Source organism: Hetaerina americana, unplaced genomic scaffold (assembly GCF_022747635.1).
Source record: "Hetaerina americana unplaced genomic scaffold, ioHetAmer1.1.p SCAF_9, whole genome shotgun sequence".
In the NCBI taxonomy this organism is placed as follows: domain Eukaryota; kingdom Metazoa; phylum Arthropoda; class Insecta; order Odonata; family Calopterygidae; genus Hetaerina; species Hetaerina americana.
This window is the reverse complement of record NW_027287538.1, coordinates 37,614,943-37,631,827: the sequence shown is the minus strand read 5'-3', so window position 1 is coordinate 37,631,827 and position 16,885 is coordinate 37,614,943. Positions and strand designations below refer to the sequence as shown.

General features: G+C 36.3%; 1 protein-coding gene across 2 annotated transcripts in view; it reads right to left on the bottom strand.

The window, feature by feature from the left end:
• Positions 1–16,885, bottom strand: part of LOC139698703 (nephrin-like) — a 574,051-nt gene that overhangs the window by 499,827 nt on the left and 57,339 nt on the right. The window lies entirely within an intron of this gene.

Here is a 16,885-nt window from a genome sequence, read left to right as displayed (position 1 = left end):
AGACTATGACCAAATCCGCTCTTTTTGGATTCCAAATGTAAGTATAACTTATTGAGCAAAAGACGCGGGTTCTTAATTTGCACTTAGTTACAAAAATAAGCGAATCTCTATAACTGAAGCAATAAAACAACTATGCTTGCCAAGGAGCGAATTTTGTATCTCGCATCGGAATAAAATAATGTTGTGATTGTTTCTGATGCCATTATTTTTACCTATTTGTTGTGGCATAAAAACTTGAAGAAGCCTGCTTATTAATTAACACAAAAAAATTAAAACTGGTTTACACAAATTTAAACTCGAGCCCGAATATTGGGCCAGTCAATTGAGCTCTATATTATTTCATAAATGCCCCTATATGGAAAAAATATATTAATATTAAAAATAACCATTTTTTCAATTAAATGACTCAAAAGAGAACAAAATATTAACACTAATTTAACTAATGAATTTCTTATTTGTCTGCCATATTATTAATAATTATTTCTAATTAATTTTACATTTTGTATTATTAATATTCATATTAAGGGACACTGTAAAGGTGAAAGTAATTCATGGTAAATTTGAGAATTAAAGTTTAAGCAGCTATTGGCTTGTCTACCCCAAAAAACAAATATATATGCGTTCTGTAGCAGAGTAATTTCTTGCAAACGACACGTAGGATGTTGAGCAATTCATCTATCTCTCTGATGAACTGCGGTGAGAGTAAGTTGGAGAATGAGAATTGAGGCACAGTTTGGAGGAGATACATGGGATGTTTATCTGGGGCACCCATGGAGTTCAGATAGATACGTCGTAAGTGCGGAACTTTTATGTATGTAAGTGGAAATATTTTTAACTTAATGGATTCGAGGCTTGTTCCGCGGTGAATGATTGCCTCTACAAGGGACCAAAGAAATTCAACTTGGATAGTATCCAGGCATCAGCTTTATGATGGTATTAATGCTACATCCACTTCGAAATGGAGACATAAGCTTTGAAGCAAATAACATTGCTATTCGGGTGAGATTTCAATAAATATTTACCTACTTATTTTTTCTCGTTCTCCTGAAAACAAGGGAGCTATTTTAAGTCGCAGCTACTCACGTTTCATCGAAATTGTGGTTGAAACAGTTACTCATACCGAGAGACATTAACCTACTGCAGGCGTTTAAGTAATGTGGGCAGAGTTTCCGAAATGATCTCATAAATTTTACCGAAATGGACTTAAAACATGATTTTCTTACCAAAAAGAGACAAAGACAGGATAACTACGAAATTTTCTCAAAATTTTTTAAATTAATACAATTATGCATATCGTTAGTGGAAAAAAATCGGCTATTGAATCTCAATTTTTAATTAAAATGCATAACAATTTGATACATTTTTTGGAGCATCTAAATATGCATAAAATTATGAAAATAATGTTAGACCCTATTTAATTTAATAATAATTACCGTAATTACAACTCTAGTTGAATTACTTACGAGACTAGTACTCGATAGTTTCATGATCCTCTTGCGCAATAAAGAAAACAACTGTACACCAAGAATTTCCATCAATGTAAGTAGATGAAAACAATAGGTCATTCAAATAAAATTGATTTCCTAAAGCCTATCAGTTATTGATATAAACTGAAGGAGTGTATAATAAGGGGGAAATATATTTTCGGAAAGAGTTTTTTTTAATTAGGCCTTGAAGTCGTGTCTTAATCACTTATATTATCTATCGTAAATTTTCATTTCCAAAGGACCTTCCGGGATTTCAGACCAAATTACAAGAAAAATTATGGTTACAAATTTTTTTAAATACTGCTATGAAAATAAATGTTTACTCCATTTGCAGTTTATTTTCTAAAGATACTATTAGAAACTGGGTGTATGAAGAAACATCGGACGACTCCCTATTTTATTGGAAAGTGATTATTTCACCTGCCGAAAGAGAAATCAACTCTGTCAATATCATATGTTACAATATTAATAGTTTCCATTTATCTTCTATAAAAACTAGAGCACACAAATGCGTATCTAAATATCAAACGACATCAAATTTAACTGAAGAGAAATTAGCTTACAGCATAAAGGAAATAAACTCTATTCCTCTTCTTGACATAAATATATGCCACCTGCTACAAAAATCATTTTAATTTAATTTATTGCAAATAAGAAAATTTTTGTTGAAAATCAGATGTGAGCCCACTTACACATCAAGGGAAAAAAATTACCCAAATATTTGGGTACCACATGGCCCAGAATTTCCTTGCAGGTCGCCAAGTTTTCATATCTAACTTCCGGGATTGGAACAATAATAGTAAATAGTTATACGGCATTATTTTCCAAAAAAATTCTTTCGAATTTTGAAATTGACACTAACGAAAATTCAGATGTACTTCAAATGCTAGCTAGGAAAATGATTATTAGAGATTAATGCTTAATAATAAAAAAATAGAATACCTTTTGAGAAACATCACCGAATACGATAGAAAGTTAATTCATTCGTCTTATAACAAGGAATATTTATTCAGCTCTTCGGAAAGTGAAGCCGGTTTCATGAATTCAAATGTTCACTAAGTCCATAACATTGTCTGGGTGTATGGAATACCAGCCTTGATTTCCTTTTTCAGCAGCGATGGAAGTTTAAATTTTTGCCAGAAGACCCACATTTTGTATTTATCCAACGGAAGGAGATTACCGCAGACCACAGTGTAAAATATATAATTCACGGACGATTCGAAAAAAACGTAATTTATGGAGAATTTGAATCTTTATCCCCATGAGCGATAAAAAAAATACGAAGACTAAGCGACGCCCACCGTTCCTTGTTTTGCGCTTTCATGATTTACTTGCTGGTTTTTCCGATCCATTGGCTTATTCGGTGTTAATGTATCTTTGCGGGGAAATAGATTCCCCCGTAATGCTCTTGCCGAGCCTGCTCAGACGGGAAGAGAGGTAGGGGGCAAACATTTGAGGCTGAGGGAAGCCGGGCAAGGGGTGGGGATGGATGGGATTGAAAGCCTGACGCAGAAATACTTGGGGTAAACGACTGTTCAATCGTTTTCCGTTACATTGAATAAATTTAGAGCGCTAAGCCCATACAAGTGTCACAAAATCCGCGAGAAATAAATCATATCGATCCTCCTCGCCGTAGTTGGCTAGTTTTCAGGCGGAAACACCAACGTGTTAAGCCGGCTAAAATTGAGGAAAAATGCCTGTTTTCGCTACCATCCCAAAATTTTCTTTATGCCTCTCAGAGTTGACGACAGATATCAGAGGCAGGGTATGCCTGGATGCAGGAATACAAAAAAGATACCTAATCACCAAATTCGAAAGTCACTGAGATTATCGGTCGGAGATAAGAGATTGCTTTGTCTGGGGACCTGAAATGTGGTGTGTTGTTCATCTTCTGGACACTTAAATTACAGCCATTGACTGGTTTGAGGTTCGACGTGCTATCATTTTATATTCAGTAGGCTCAATATTCATGTTTTCAGGTTTTTCGCTTACTGTTATGCCGTGTATTCTTATATTAAGGGCTAGACAAAGTCACTAATTATTTCCTCAAGTTACAGTGAATATTATATTTTTAATATCGACCAAGGACTTTTATCCGTTAATGGTAGAGAAATTCTATATAGCATCGTCAACGTAACCATAATCATTACGATATTCACACAATCCTAAGTGGAAGTTGACTCTCATCCATTGAAAACTTTCACTAATCTTTTGTAAAAAGGCGAGTAAAAGGTGTGTTTCTTTTAACTCATTGGAGTTTTTGATTGAGTTAGCGATAACTCAATCAAAGTCTTCCAATCAAATCTTACTCAGTAACATTGATGCAAATTTCCACTTGGTTGAATTCACCTTATCCTCTTACCATCTTCACAATTCCTGACGCACAAAAATTAATGTTACCTCGACAATCAGCTATCATATCTTCTGGAATTTGTAATGCCAAACCTTTTTATCTTTTGCAAAAGAGCTAATATTACGGCAAAATATGTAATATATATAATATGGTGCTGTTATCTAACAACATTCATAAAAGGAAAGTGACTACACCTTCGCGTAACAGAAATGAGATCAACCAAATCAATCGTTCAAATACAAGAATTTCCCTAGCAGCACTGTGACTTGAATCATTTCCTGAGCCATATCCAAGTCAGAGTATAACATAAGAAGACATATAATAACTAATTATTATATGCATTACCAAACTATATGAACGGGCGTAATAGCAAGCTCTAAGAAAAGCATCACAATAAAACTGGGTGACTCTATCCTTTTAATAAATACCTGTAGTGAAATACTGACATCAGATATACTTGCCTTCAGTCTGGTGACACATATTCATTCGAAAATCAAAGGATATCTTATCTAACCCCATTATATTTAAAAAATAAATGAATTTGTATACAAGCATCAACAAAAAACCCTCCCTCGTTTGAAACTAGTGCAGGATAAAGGCCTCCTGAAAGATTTCGCGTTCATAACTTATTCATGCTGTTTAAACCAAGCTCAAAACCAGGTAAACCCAATTAAAGGATATTGGATTTTAACAAGGATGTATTCTACGGAAATAAAGGTTTTTCACAATATAATTTGTGAAAAAAAATTGTGACAAAATTCACCTTTCCCCCATAAAATATGCATTCATGTAACCTGATGGGGGGGGGGGTACCGAACCTAATCACAGCGCGGCCTTGCTCCACAGTTTCAGTTGTGTCCAATGGAATTAGTTCACCCCCAGATCCTCTTTTAACAAACGGAGATTCGAAGCACATTTGGGCAAGTGCCAAACCCAAGTCACCAATATTTGCCTTCCGGAGTTAGTTCTTACGGACAGGGCTTCGATTAGAACTGATTGGCCACGACCACTCTAGAACTCCCGAGCAAAGGGAACGCAAGGAAAAAAGAAAAGTCCGTTGTGCCTCACAGTGTAACACCAGCATCCGTATGAACGCTGACCATGGCAAGAGGACTCCACCTTCTCCCTTTGCTTCCATCCTTTCCTTGAATTTAGGACCCGTCGTCCCCCCTCCTTATGCTGGGGAGAGCTTTCCAACCAAATCCGAATTCGACCTTTTGAATTCCAAGGGGGGAGGAGTTTAAATTTCTTTTTCACAATCCGCAGGCAGCCAAAAGGGAAACGTGTTTCCTACCAAAACCACGACAGGTGAGAGATTATGGTCAGAGTTCAACCTGAGTGAGAACGTGCTTTACCGCCAGACCATGGGTGATTATTTATCTAGGGGTTCCCATTCTGATTTTCGAGGATCGAACAACGTCCCATGCGAAGATGCCACTGCGTATGATAGAAGCAATCTTAGATACGAATAAAACAATAAACAAGGTGGCCAACGACATAAATTATTTGGAATCAAATTCTAACTGACCCGTATGATCCCTCTCTTCCTCAACTAATTATTTTAAATTTTGGTACTTTTCATAGTTAAATGAATCCGCTGTAAAACAAGATTATGAAGCCGGGCAAAGTTTTTTTTTGAAAAACCATGCTCAAATACACGATGCGCTTGTACCGAGTGAACGTATGATATGCGTAATACCAAAGTAAGTATGATATCAAATAAGCATAAAAATCATGTTAAACCACAATAAAAATTTTAAAATATAGATATCTGCTACTTTTCCAATAAATAATGAGTTCCAGGGAAACTCTACAAAACTAATGCGTTTTTTTTCTTTTTTAAATCAGCGTCATTCCAGCATATGGGATTTTGGCGATATTGCTTGATGTCGATAGTGTTTTTACCTGAAATGAAAAAGCATAAGCCTGACATGTAGAGGGTTTACCCAACATTCAGTCCTCCTTTATATCCAACAGCTAAAATATTCCGTGTCGCATGATAACGTGATAATATGGTTGAAATTGTTACTCCTGAATAAACTTAATTTTTTTGATTGATATAAAAATTTATGACAGAAAAATGAAAACCATCCAATTTGTCGTGACTAAAGGTGCTAAAACAATATAACAGAGCTAAAGGTATGCAATACATACATGGTCAATTGAAGAAAAAACACGCGGCGAGGATAGAAATAAACAGCGTGAAAAAATGTGTCTTTTAGGGTTTAAATCTCTTTTTGAAGGCAGTTGATTAGTAGTTTAAAAGAAGGTCCGAATTTGCAATTTTTTTCCTGGTTCCTTTTTTTTGTTGTCACTACATGTTTGGCCATCCAGTGATCATTTGTATAGGCAATTGGCTGCTTCCATTAACTCTAGTCTCACTCTCTCCCCTCAGAGCAACCTAATGATCTACGATGCATATGCCACGATGGCAGGCTAGAAAGTATTCGGGAAGAAATATATATTTTATAGAACCCACAGGTATTAATGCGTTCCTTTTTTTTGAGAAAGATCATAGACGAAAATTCAGTTTAATAAACAGCCTTAAAATCGGATAAAATATTCATATAGTGAAAGCAGTTAGATTAGCATGGCTTTCATCAAATTAAGCTCTCTGAGAACTCTTCACTTTTGGAATTTCAGTGCGAATAGAAATTCCAGAAAATAAATGAAGTTACTTTCAGCAATAACAGTAAATTAAGAGAAGCATGTCGATGGTGCCAGTTTTTCTCATTTACTGAGACCAAACTAGTTCCTTTTAAGGAATTTTTTGGTGAAGAATTACCGTTGAAAAGAAATAACTATTATTATGCCTAATCCGAAAATAATATTTTGAAAGAATCTCACGGAAATCTTTTGATACCATTCTACTCAAACTTCTATTTTAAAATTTAACGGATTTCCAGCTGCTTTTTGAGTAAGTTTTTCTTTCAGTTTGAGAAAATAAGATATCGTTTAAATCAAATTAACAAGATGCTACATGGCCCGGAAATGCAAATTATTGACAAATAATGATGGGTAATTTATGCTCGTAAATAAATCATACTATACGTTATTTAGTAAATTTTCTTCGAAATGTATTCACACGGAAATTTCTCATTGTATTTTGTCGTAAATTATCATGAGCAAAATCATGAAAACAGTAATTCTCGTCCAACTCTAATTATCACAGAAAAATCATTTACAATGCTGGAGAAGTGTTTTTTAATGATCCTAATGTTTTCTAACGATTCTAAATTTCTAATGATAAAGCGCAGCTTATTTTCATGTTAAGATTCATACACTAGATATCTGAATTTGAATCGCTATTAGATCTTCACTGAAGAGCAAATTTATGGCTATGTTTCTTTTATTATTTAAGTTTCATTTATGATTTTTAAGAGCATTTTCTACAGTTTTCATATAAGACTTAATCTTATTTTTCTTTACCTTTCCCTTAATCACAAATGTTTAAAAGCATTTAAAAATAATTAATGCATATTTCTTTCTCAGAACCTCTTTACATGCTTATTCAATAGTTTCCTAAAACAATAGTATTTGTCCACTTGAACGTGCTCGGATTCAATAGTTAATTTTTCTATTTTATCTCATTCATCGAATTTAAGTGACTCAATTTTTGGCATCCTCTCATTACAACTTATTAATATAATTAAAAAATTTTAAAAGTCTTCTTATCGTCACTATCATCAAAATGTTGAGCTTTTGTCGTTAAAACCAGTGGGTAACAAACACAGGTAAATTTGATTAATCTCGAAATTATTGCAGCTATATGAATTTTCATAGAGAATATCTACCTAGAACTTACAGGCCACTTAGAGAAAAGAACTTGACCCGCTATACTGGCGGGTGAATTTCACGGGTTACACGGCTTTTTTAAGAGCTGAACTCCCACTTATCAAACCAAGCTAAGGATTGGTAATGTGGTTTTTTTTCGTCATGCTAATGTATAAATAAGTTCAACAGATTCAGGCTTGAGGTCGTGGAAGTTCATCATAATGAAATAAGGACAATTTGCACTTTTCCACAGTTTATTTAACGTACGACGCGTTTCAACTCACAGAGTCATCATCAGGTACAAGGGTACAGGTACAGGTCTTGTACCTGATGATGACTCTGTGAGTTGAAACGCGTCGTACGTCAAATAAACTGTGGAAAAGTGCAAATTGTCCTTATTTCATTATAATGTATTAATGGTTATTCTATATCTCCACAAGTCATTGACAATGGTAAATACTCCATACAGTTATTCCGTTTTTGGCATTATATATATTTTATATTTTACCAATATCAATTATATTTGTAAATATGCATGCCTACAATTCCCCACACATATTCACGCAATAAACACAATTCATGTGGTTAATTTTCAGCATAGCTTTCGACATGAAAAGTTACCAGTTGATTCATTCTTACTCATATTCATGAAGAAATTTCACCAGCCTCGATTAAGATAGATTTCGCTAAGGGTACCAAAGTCTAAACTTTGATCCCTATATCTCTCTGTAGGCAAATTAGCTGCAAAGAAACACGCAGAGTTACTTCATGTTGAAAACGCTTGGGGTATAACACGCAATTACGTCATACGTTTTCCAATGTTTTAATAACTTTCACATTCCCGCTCATTGTTGCTCATATGACAGGTATTTAAGCATGGGAATGGACCCCTGAGGGCTTACTTTAGCCAAATAAATCCACAACATGTCTCCCTTTCATGTGTCTTTCCGTCGCCTCTCGTTCCTCCCAAAGCCTCCCTCTCTCTCATCCTCTCCTTCCCTTTATACCCTTAGGCACTATCGCCGTTTCCCATCTCCCTTTGTACGTCCTTTCCATCCTCCTACGTCCAACCATTCCACTCAGCCCACCCCTACCCTAAGAGCCTCCCTTCCACTCTTCTTCCACCTCCCCGGGTCCTCTTAATCCCCCCTCCCCCAAGCACCTATATCCGCTTTGATGGAAGATTGGCGTCTGCGTTCCTCGATCCCACGATGTTTCCGCCGGCGAAAAATCGCGCGATCGATAAGGGAGACGCGAAACTGAAAGGGGATTGCGAGTGACGAATGATTTTCGAAGCGCGCGACTTGTCCCGCCTCGCTGGGATGGAGCCTTGGCGGTGGGATGGGGAGGGGGGGGGTTGGAGGACGGTTTTGGAGAATGGGCGTAGGTGGATATAGTAGGGGAGTGGCAGTGATGCCGAAGAACCTCTCCACCACCGTCCTCCATCGGCGTAGAATTTAGAGCGCTGTGAAAAACGCGAAAGGGGGAACAAATTCCTGAGCACTTTTTAAAACTTCAACCCTGTTCAAATTCATCTTAATTTTGATGATTCTTTTCGGGGTTCTCTCCGCATCGCTTTTTCTGAATTTATTCCCCGAGGAAAGACGCTCATTACGAAATTTGATGATCGGTCTTTTTGAAAGGTTCCGCACTGCTCGCTTGCCAGTGTAGCTCCACGTAACGAGACTGAAGATTATTCTTATATCCATTCACTATTTTCCGTACTCAAATATGCAATTTATTTAAGCCTATCTAAAAAATTTTAAATTATCCTGGGAGCAACCTTTGTCAAAAGTCATTCTGGTACTTATGAATTGGTTTTATAGAAAAAGGTGCCGAAATTGGCAAATAGCTCTTCATACGCCAATAATAAACTTTACAATTCTACCATGAGCATAAATAGGTGGGGATATCGTAGTAAATCGTAGTTACTTCAGCTCAAAAATAAAGCCTTTAGAAGTTGTTCAGTATAGCAAATTCCTACACAAGAGTATTTAAAATCAATTATTTATTAGAATTTTAGCTTTGAGGTTCCATGAAAAGAAAGGTTCAATCTGAATACTTTATGCCTCCGAAAGTGAAGAAATCACCGCACGTGATTCTTACCTATATGAATCTATAAATTATAATTAATGTTTCGCGCAAATTAGGTTCTATCAGACTATAAAATTGTGAGGTAAGGTGTTACTTGGATAAATGCTGATATCGTGACCACTGTTATAATAAATATTTTAATCCTAACAGATTGTAAATAATATCTATATCAATGTACCATTTTATGACCCATTATCGTAATTTTCAAAGTTAGTGTTTTGCCAATGGATTAAAATGGGGTGTATTCCTAAGCCAATAGAGATCATTACGAATATTTGCAGGCACAGCATCACGCGAACTTTTGTGAGCAGTAATTTCGTACGATAGCTTTTAATATTTACAAAACAAGCACCATGCGGAATACGACGGCAGTTTTCAATGGGAGTCATCAAAAGGCCACGTGCGTATTTTTGGATTGAAGTACATTTCCATTTAAATACGCAAGCCCATTAAAAACTTCACATAGAGCTGTTCATTTAGCCGCAAAAAAGGGTGCGTAATGTAGCCTTTTCGTATTCTCTAAAGTCTATAATAGTAGGTACATTGATTTTCCAAATCCAATTTTTCCAGACCAAACATTATCTAAAAAATAAATATACGTTTTTCTTTTTTGTGTGCATTAAATCCATCGCATAGTTCATACAGCTAGAGCTATATATATATATATATATATATATATATATATATATATATATATACACCATATCGAGAAAGTATGAGTTTTGAAAATACGTTCCACTTTTATAAAAGCAAAAGCTATTAAAGATATTTTTTGCAGGGTTTTTTTACTATAAAGCAGGGTTTTTTTTGCAGAAATTCAATTGTCTGCGTTCTAAATGGTATAATTTAGATATTAATTGAAAACATCGAGGACTAGGCATTAAACCTATGTTCATTTCCGGGACTTTGCTTTTGATTAACATTTATAGAGGACGAGTTGTCTTGGCGTATAGATAAACAGGTCCTTGAATGCCAAATTTGATCTAAAATATCTCTAGCAACTATTAAATTAGGAACGATCCAACAATTGAGACTATATTTTTTTTACTCAGGTTACAATTTCACTTGAATTGTTCAGGCACTTCAAATACATTATCGTACTTTGAGTTGCAAATATTGCAACTTCAATATATTTTTTGAGGACTTGTATACTTCATTTGATAGCCTCTTTATTGCGTTAATAAGGAAAAAAATGGCATTCCAATTAAGTCTTGAAAAAGACTTGATACAAGAACGTTCGTTTACTCAATCAGACATCGGAAAAAATTAGAAAAATTCATTGCATAAACGATTGATAACCGACAATCCTCTACAGAGGGGTCAAACGGGTATACTTTCGCGGATACTGAGAGTAGGTGTGTACCAGCACTTCATTGGATTCATTGCTCAACTGCATCTCCCCTTACGCAAGGCTTTTCTTACATCTCTCTCGTGCCTTAGCTTCCTCAATCGCAATACTAACCACTAACATGCTCTCCCTCCAAAAAATCTCCCATAATCGCCGTAGGGAATAATCCATTATTATGATATATAAGATAACGTAACTATTTCACCTCTAAGTACAAAAGGTACTTTTTTTACTTTCCTATATAGGTACTTTTATTCCCTTCTCGCAACACCTTTTGAAAAAAAAATAATATATGATTCTTAGGCCCTAAATCAAATGACCGATTTTGATAAAGACGTGAAGTTTCATATAAACTTCCCCTAGATGTTTTTAGAATTGTCTTTTTCAAGAAAAAAGCTTAAATGCCTCGTAATTTTCCAACTAAAATTAATGACCAAGGCACAGTTTTTTTCCTTGCCTCATTATAATTTAAAATTGCAATTTACATGGCTACTTAAAGGGTTCCATTCCCAGACTCTCCACGCCCTCTTCCTTTATGAGTTCGTATTTCTCTGCTCGGCCCCTCTCCAAATATCATTTCCCCGTTCTTTTCCACGCAATTATAAATCTAAGTTGTTTGCAGGCTTGTTTTCTCCCTCGTTCTTTAAACATTTTTCCTCATCCATCAAAGTCCAAAATACGTGCAACTATTTTCCCTTGATTATTGCAACATTTCTTTAAACTAAGTGAGCCGCGGAGAGATTAATTTTCATTCAATTTGAGTGTTCTTAGCGATAAGCTTTTACCCGTTTTCTTTCCCTCTTGGACGCGTTTCTGCCATTTTTTACGATAGTAACGATCGCTCAGCTTAATTATTTAAAGGGCGATCAGAACTTAGAGGAAAATTGCGAAATTGATCCATGGATTACCTGTAAACGATGTTAATCATTACTTTTTTTGCGCCAGTCTCTTGTGTTTTCACGAGGCAAAAAACGAGAGAGTGAAAGATACACCAAGCGGATATCTCAGCTTTAATTGGTGTCCTTCCTTTCTCCCTCTATCCAATTTTTTGCCAATGGGCTCCAGGTGGCGAGTCGCGAGAGCGAGATTTTCGATTCGCCAATTTGCTTTGTCCCAGTGCCCTCTTACGAGGACGAGAGATGAGTGAGAAATGAGAGAATCGGTGACATTCCTCGTTAGCTAGTGGAGGTTTGGATCGGTGAAGGGCGAAGGGTTGGGGGAAGAGGAGCGGGTTCGGGGTATCCAGGAGTCCTTTCGGTGGCGCCGACGATGTGACTCGACCCGTCCGACACATGGCCTTTTAATCGAAACACCCGTTTCCTCATTAAACATGGTCATTGAGGGAGCCTAGCATTCGGGCATTATGTGACAGAGGGCATTAAATTCATCTAGCATATTATACCAGCAAAACGACTTTTCAAAATCACACAGCTGACTTTAAATTTATGCGTGGTCCATCGATTAGGAAAAGATGAAAGAACGCCGATTAACTGCAAATTCCTACTAATTGGTCGGTTAAGGTACGAGAATACAAAATTCAGTCCAAAATGAGGTTTTACATGCGAAATGGAAAAATATAAGTTAAAAAATTTTACATGCGAAGGGGCGGTTGCATTTGTATCGGAAATACATACTCCATGTGCAGGAAAATATGTATTTTTTAGGGATAGCCATAGCTATATAAGGGAGAATTACTGATCGGGTCAACCCTAGAATGGAAGGCCGCTTGGTGAGAGTACCTACAAAAACAGGAAAACCTTTCGTGAAACGATAATTAACTTTGGTAAAATATTTGATATTTGGGTTTCAAAATCATTTCCTGCAAATTCTTCAGCCTTTAGATAAATTCCTACCGCCTATGAAATACAGTAATGCGCAAATCATAATTTTTCAAACTATGGCTTTAGATAAATTAAACTGTGACCACCAGAAACCCATTTTGGGATAGATGTTAAAAAAATGTATTTATCAATAAACCAATCCACTTTGATTAACGTGAATGATAACTTTGTAAATTAGATGAATAATTCTTTCTATGAATCCATTCAAGTTTCAATTATCATTATTATTAATAGTCTTTTTGAGAGTCCAAAAACAAAATATATACCATCGTGAATATTAAACGAGGTTTATGCGACGATAATTATGCCCGACAGATAACAGACATGTACTATGTCATCACTGCGTTTAATAAAGATTCTACTATTTTAGCATTGTTTGGTCTTGAAAATATCACATTTTCCAAATTTTGCGGGTTTAAATCACTGTTGATGACTTGGGAGTTTTTTCATACCATTCGATTACATTTAGTCCGATGCGAAATTACGGAAAAAAATCCTCGCTTTCTTTTTTAAGTCACCAGCCTTAAGCTAGACTCGGGTTTTAAAATACTTCCTTAAAATATAGTAACTCGGTATTGAGTTTCATGAAAATTCGATTCTTAAATTTGTTCTCGCAGAAGAAATTCAGGATTGCACTACACGTCGACGATATCTATTTCGTACGTATCTATACAATTATACTTTTCCAACGTACATTACCACACTATGTCACAGGGGGATAATCTGATCGCAGTTAAGTGTAAACTACGCAGAATATATTTTCCAAGAGTAAAACCCCTCAAGTTGGCAGCGAAAGGTGCCATATTCACCGTCCAGCCACGCGCCCGGGAGAACACGTCACACCGCGACCCCTTCGCTATGGCACCCCTGCCCGTCCAGATCCCTGGCGGTTCCGTAGAAATGTGTGCGTCTGTGTGTGTGAGAGATGGGAGGCGAAAGGGCATATAAGAGCCCGCTGCTGCGCCCGAACATAATTCAAGAGGACAGCGGTCCGGCCTGGAGATAAACGCGCCACTGGCAGAGGTAGAGCGCGCGCGGGTGGGTGAGAAAAACCCTAGACCCCGAAACCCTTTCACGGGTCACCCCAGACTTGGGGGATGCGGAAAATGGGGTGAAGGGAGAAACGCGAGGGGAATTGAGTGGGGAGGGGGTTCCGGGGAATGGAATGCCTGAACACCTTCCAAAGAAGAAAGGGCGGGGGCTTTGGGGGTTCGAACGGTGGAGAAGTTGCTGGGGCGAGGGGCCTAAAATCCCAGCCAGCCCCCGGTTCCACTATCAGCAAGGTGTGGGTGAGATAGAGTATGGAGGGGGGAATAAAATAATTTAATTGACCCCGCAAGTCGGACCAAACAAACGTTTAACCCACACCCCATCTCCCTACTTTCCCTCCCGCCGCTTAAACCACGGTACGAAATCCATGGGGAATGTTTACTTGGGACGTTGCACGCATGGAAATTTGCTCCTAATTTAATGACTTGGGATCAAACCCTGGGTATGGGAAAAATATGTATCGCGGTATTTTTCAGAAGGCATATTTTCCCCTGGATAGGAAGCGTTACCTTCCACTTGGGCCAAGTTGCGTTGAACCAACCATCCCGAAATATCGATATAGTCAAGGAATACTTTAACTCATTGTATATTTTACCCCGGTTTTATTGACCAATTGGCCACAATACGTGGCCAATCAGTGCGGATAATTTTGTTAAGTCCTAACATGCATATTGCCAGCGTATATTCTATATTCGATTAACATACATTAAGGTGAAATAACGTTTCGGCGAATTAATTAAAACAATCTTAACCATTTATTATTTCAATGTAATCTGTTAAATATTTACCTTATTGCGAAGGTGTCACTAACATAGATTCTCTACTATCCATAAATGTCTCATAATCATTAGGAAAAACATTTAACTGATGTATGTTACATTATTAGCGCTAATTACACTAATAGCTCCCTTTTAATAAGTAACGACGTCTTTAATTTAAAAGATAAAAGTAGCAGAAAATAAGTTGACAAAAATGAACTAAATTCCGGTTTGTTCTATACCTAAGTTATAAGTAAAAAAATTTAGGCTTCGAATAAACATGAGATAATTATAATCTTTATTCCAGTTATTGAACAACATAAAAATTACAGCATGCTCTCATCCGAAATTAGATTGTGACCAATATTACTCTAATTATGACTGAAAAAGTTTATTTGAGTAAAAGGAAGAATTAAATCTCGGTATAACTACATACACATAAAAATAACATGAAAGGCCGAAAAATACAAGCAGCCTATTTTAACGTTCCCATGCCCTATTTTTATGAAGTAACTTTTAAGTATCACAGTTTTTTCCCGTCTGAGCACATGACTGCAGACCATAACTTTCAATGGGGTGAAAGTAAGCGTCGTACAATGGCTCCTTTCACTCTCACGAGATGTGGAGAGTAATGACAAAAGAGCATTATGGACTTCCCTCATCCCTAATTGTTGGGCAAAACTTTTTTACGCAACTCTCATGCTGTTCTTTCCAAATGCAAACACCTTAAATGTATTTATTTCTTCTTACATCAAATAAATAAAACTCATAGAAATATTTATCTTATCAAAACCTTTTTTTAAATACATTCCGCCTATTATGTTACGCAAGGAAATTTTGGACATGATACTTATAATAACACAATGGATTTTACACACATTTTTGGAGGTTAATATATAATCCTCAAAGCGCAATATGCAATATTGCAAACGATTTCCTCATAATGTATTTTTGCTTCACTACTTAAAACTTTAATTTCATTGATATATTTCTCACTAAATGATACAGTAAATATAAATTTTGATCTACAATCCCATTACTTTGGTTTTATTATAAATTATCTTCATGCCATAGAACTCACACTGACTATCTTTTATATAATATATTTTTTCTCTATTTATATATTAAAATTATTTCTCTTTTTATTTGATTCCATTAAAAACTCCAATCAAACACATAATTAAAGAATAAATCCTTAATATTTTATCTTTTTGGAAAAAATTTCAAAAATCTCAAAAAGTTACTGCTACTTCATATATTGGCAATAGATATTTCAAACGTGAGAGGCGGTAATACAATAGGTTTATTCAACAAACACAGGTATTTACCCTTATTTTGTAGACAAATGGAATACAAATATTACAATTACATTATCGCCATTTAAATCTTGTGCTCATCGAAAATGAAAACGGTTGAATTATGGAACTTGGTAGAAGTATGTACTGTATTGTAATAATAGTACAGAACCACTTTGTACATTGCGCGAGAGGTTGCAAATCTGATTCTCAGAGCACGACTGAAATTAACGTATCATTTTTTCCTTCATAATATTACGGTCCAAATAAACAAATGCCCATTCTTCCGTTCTGTTTAACCGAACGGAAGCAGTATATATTTTGAATAGGGGCTTAAGGTAAATACTTTTCCCTTTTATAGGCAATAGATAAAGCAATTGCCGACAGCTGTATTTTTTCGAAGAATTTACCATGTAAGGTCAAAAGAGTGATTAAGAAACAAGCTATGTATTCAAAATCCCCATCAAACTACGGACACTGATCCGTGTTCAACAGTTGCATTCCTTCCCGTAATTTGAGCAAACATTTTTTTTATTCCTTTGCCAAAATTGAGGAGAAGAAAAAGGTGATTATCATTCAACGCTTTCCTTTGAACAGAAAGAAAAAACAGAGCAGGAGAATGGGGGAGGAAAAATGGAGGAGGGTGAACGAGGGGAAGAAAACTCCCTTCAGCCTTCCCGTCAGCTAATGCACTCCGGGAAGAGTGAAAATTTCGGCTGTCTCACAGATTTTCGAGCTGGTGGGGTTCGTAGGGTGTTGAAGAGGGAAGCAGGAGAGGGGGAAGAGGGATGATTGGGGAAGGGGGAGGAACTGGAGTTAAAGCATTCTCTCAGTTGGTTGTTTTGGAGCTCCACACAGAGAGGGAGAGAGAGAAAGAGTGGCGGA